Source organism: Vicia villosa, unplaced genomic scaffold, assembly GCF_029867415.1.
Source record: "Vicia villosa cultivar HV-30 ecotype Madison, WI unplaced genomic scaffold, Vvil1.0 ctg.001344F_1_1, whole genome shotgun sequence".
Classification (NCBI taxonomy): Eukaryota; Viridiplantae; Streptophyta; class Magnoliopsida; order Fabales; family Fabaceae; genus Vicia; species Vicia villosa.
Genome location: NW_026705585.1, coordinates 517,571 through 522,157, shown reverse-complemented (window position 1 = coordinate 522,157; position 4,587 = coordinate 517,571). Strand labels below are relative to the sequence as shown.

General features: G+C 28.6%; 1 long non-coding RNA gene across 1 annotated transcript; it reads right to left on the bottom strand.

The window, feature by feature from the left end:
- Nucleotides 1–803: 803 nt before the first annotated feature.
- On the bottom strand, nucleotides 804–3,827 carry LOC131634761 (uncharacterized). Its single transcript, XR_009293670.1, has 6 exons — nucleotides 3,288–3,827; nucleotides 3,160–3,212; nucleotides 2,900–3,032; nucleotides 2,600–2,656; nucleotides 1,809–1,865; nucleotides 804–1,207 (listed from the first exon to the last, which is right to left on the bottom strand). It is a non-coding gene; the product is annotated as an uncharacterized LOC131634761 (long non-coding RNA).
- Between the last annotated feature and the right edge of the window lie 760 nt (nucleotides 3,828–4,587).

The following is a 4,587-nucleotide window of genomic DNA, read 5'->3' as shown; positions in this document are numbered from 1 at the left end:
AAGACGTAAATGTAATAATACATGAATGAATGGTAATGTTATAACACTTAGATAGTATCAAATACAAATGTAAAATTTTAGATATAAATACAAAATTTGAAATGATTTAATTTTTTTAAAATGAGCAATCACATAGATTTAATTATATTAAATAATTATACACAAATAAAAAATTGTGAGATAGAGAAAAATTAATATTTAAAAATAAAGATTTTGTCTTTTAAATTAAAATAATAATTGATTAAACTAAAATAAATATTATCTTGTTAGTGACCCGTGAGATATATATATTTTTAATATTATTAAAATTAAAAAATACATTTTATTATCATGCAATCGATATGGTATAAAATTATTTAAATACAAATAAATTTAAAATAAATTACTTAACTATTAAATAATTATACAAAAACAAATTTTACCTATGAGATGAAGAGAATAAAAAGAATTTTAAATTTGAAAATTAATCAAAATAAATCATCTAAGAATTTTAACAATTGATAATGGTATAAAATGAATTACTTAACATTTGAGAATTTTTCAGTTCTCCACTACTAAAAAATGGTATTAATTTTTAAATATTAATTTTTCTCTTAAATAATGGTATAAAATAATATTGTCTCTTAAAGAAGAAATAATGATATTAACATTTGAGAATTTTCCAATTCTCCACTACTAATAAAGATATTCACAACACTGAAGTAATCAGAATCTTGGTCAATTATTGGGTCTGAGTTTTATTTATGCACCCCTAAATACAGGTTCATCAATTAAATGAAATAATAGCAATAAATATAAATAATATTATTGACCAATCACTTACACACAAATAATAAATATGATGATATTGTTGTAGAAATACATTTATGTCTCATAATTCATTATTAACTAAGAGATGACCATTATGTGAAATTGAATTCAAAATTAGTGCCAAATCTTAATTGACTTTTTTTTATTCGTCACAACAAAGTCAAGTTCCATGTTCATACTGTCTTAGAACCCAATATGGAGAATATCGACAACTCTATTTATTTTCCTAACAACCATTGCAATTTTGTGAATCTCTTTATCTCTAACATCCTTAAGACAAATCATGTTATCAATGGTCTTAACATCCTTAATAAAGGAGAAACTTTTGTCTTCAAATGCACCCTATGAACCAGAATTGAATGACAGAGTTTGCGGTTTCTTGTACGGTTTCTTTTCCCTGCCAAGAAATAATATCGGCACCGAAAATACATGACTTACTTTGTATCAACGCATATTCCTCAATCTTATATGGATAAATATAATCTCTATCCTGAAGTGTACTACAACTAAAATGAGCATAAGAAATAAAATGTAGTGTTTGAAAAGATATTGAATTCAAACAATAACTAAATTTCACTAAACCTTAAACTAAGGTGAAGCAAAGTAAGTAAAAAGTTAAAATTGACTAAAATAAAACACAACATGGTTTGATAAAAATGATGGCTTACTAAAAGCATGCTAATTTTACTCTAATCATAAAGCAAAAAATGAGGTCACTAATTATTTCTTATAAGTTGCAACAGTAACCTCATACAGCATAAATCCTTTTCATTAGTTTGAAAAATGCATAAATAAATGCACAAATCTGTAGCAAAAGAGGAATCACAGTCAAAAGATTCATTGAGAAAAGATGAGTAAGACTAACTAATTGAATCATTAACTGTTTCATTACACTTTTCATACCTCTTTTTCTATTAACATGATAGCATCGACAAAACATACCATATAGATTTGTCATTAACAGAAACAAAACAAAATCAGAATTAAGAAATACTAACCATATTGCTCCACTAAGTTCAAATGGGATCATCCAAATAGCCACTGATGTATTCAAACTGGATTGTATTATAGAGTAGAAAGAAAACTAAAAGAAAACTATAAGAAATAATGAAATCAAATGGTTAAAAAATGTGCACATCTAAAAGGTAAACGTAGGTTATGAAATCAAATTGTCACCTATTTTAAGTGAAGATAAAAGCATGTGCAAACCATAAAACCTGTGAAGTTTATAAAACCAACATGCAGAGAAGACATTTTGAAACCAAATTGAAAACCATAAAACCATAAAATCTATGAACCATATAAGATTTATAAACATTAAACCTATTTATCATTTAAAAAACAAAAGTTGATGAAAATGCATTGTTAACTATTTTAAGTGAAATTGAATGCAGAACATGAATTTTTGTACAACACCCACAAAATATACAATGATGTGTTACAAAAAAGTTCTAAAAATCATAAAACCAGAGAGTCGTAGAATCAGTGACGCATAACACCATACAAAAAGAAGACATTTTAACCGGAACTGATAACCATAAAACCAAAAAATCTACGAACCTTATAAGATTAATAATCATTAAAACACAAATATAAGACATTTTTATGAAACAAAATTGAAAGAAGTAGATGATTGAAACAGTGATAATAGTCTCTTCCAAACTCAAGTATAATGATTTTACAGTAGAGAATTATACAAAAACAGGAGTGGAAACTTGAAGATTTTATTTCATAGATTCAATCAAAGAATGCTTAAAAAATGAGGGGAATCGAGGGAGCGAAACAATACCTTGAGAATGGTGGAGCTTTCATTGGGAAACAGAAAATTTGAAGTTAAATAAATCACCTGCAAATGCACAAATAGGTCACCCGTATATGTATAAAAAAGAAGATTACAGGATCAGCGTTGCCAAACCTTTTGAAATATATAATAACTGAAAAGCTATAGCATGTTTTCTTTGAAACGAAAAAAAATGACATTTTTAGGAAACAAAACTAAAATAAAACGCTTAATTCAAAACACTAAAAAGTGAAAACCTTTTAACTTAGAAACGAAAAAGATAAAATCGTTTGAAAGGTGAAGACTAACCGGTTAGCGTTGAAGCATGAATCAGTGAATGACATAATAAGGAAAGAGAAGTGAACTGAAGTGATGGAAGAGAACTAAAAAAGTGTGGAGGGAAAAGAAATTCTTCAAGTACTGAAAGAGCAAATTTTCCACCCTGAAAATGAAATGTGATAAGAATTCAATTCTCCAAAATAGCAGCGCTATAAAATATTACTTGTAGAAATAAAAGCCTTGAATTAAAGCAACAAATACAATAAGCTATTAAGGGAACTGAGCTCTACCTTGTATTCCTTCACCCAGGCTGCAAGGTACTATCTTCCTTAAGTCCAAAATACTGCCAAGAAAAGTCATTCAAAATGTCAAATATCACTAATAAGAAAATAATAACTTCAAATATTTCGATACAAACCTGGAAGGCACCCATTTTTTTCAATCGAACTCCACCAAAAGATCCATGCCTTGTTGTTGTAAGTTTGTTGCAGTCCCGGGTAGTTTGTGTCAAAATCATCGAAAAGCATTATACAAAAATCAAAATAAAAAACTAAAAAATACATATCCAATGCAAAATATTGGAAGTCATCCAATACATATCACTTGTCTTTAGAACATAGAACAACACAAATAAACAACCGCAAGAATCGTGGTTTACGAATCTGAATGAATGAGTGAATGTGTCTGAGTTTTACTTACTTGGTTGTAATGTAGAGAGTGTTAGGTGATTCGCGAAGAAGATTGGCGAGGGCTATGTCGATGGCGGTTGGACGTGCATAAGATCTTCACTGTTCTCTATCGATTTCTGGATCTCCGGTTATCGATCGTGACCCTAATGCCATTTGTTGTTATCTTTTTCGGTTCTTTCTTTGCTTGAACTTTGGTAACTCGGCGGCAGATTAGGGTTTCAGGAAAAAGTGATAAAAGAGAAGAAGAGAGAGAGAAAACGAAAGTGAGGAGGAAGGAGATAAAGGGATGGTTTTGAAATGAATAATGTGGCCAATGACAAAGTGAAAAGTGTTGGCTTATTTGACATAATACACCACTTGTCAAGTTCTTATTAGTCCAAATTAAAAGTGTTTGGTTAATTTGTTAATTACGTAAATGTCCAAGTTGTAGTGTAGATTTTTTTTGGTGAAAGGGCAAATAAGGAAGATTGGTCAATTGTTTAGTATTAGCTTTATAGTAGATTAATATTTATATTATCTTACTCCAAAATAGCATATTGATTTTTCTTACTTCACTAAATTTTATTTCTATTTTATTCAATCTTTCTATTTTAAATATTATACATTAATATAATCAACATTTTTTCATCGTATTATATTATTTTTTCTTTTATAATAAATATTCAAGTATTATTTTATACAATTTAGACATATATTGTATTTAGAAACATATTATAGTATTTATAAGAGATAATATAGTACTTAAAAATGTATTATGTTTAAAATAACATAATTTTTAATTTTATTTATAATAAATATCATGGAGTTTTTATTTTAATTTTTTTAAATAAAAAAGCCCATTTAGGGCCGGGTAGCCCGAAGCCCATCTAGGGCCGGGCTCGGGTAGTAAATCTCGAGCCCATATTATTCAGGGCCTTTTTGGCCCAGCCCTGAAAAGCCCAAGGCCCGCTAGGACCGGCCCGTTTAGGGCCGGGTAGCCCATATTGACAGCTCAAAGTCCTGCTAACAACACTCAACAAAACTTACGCT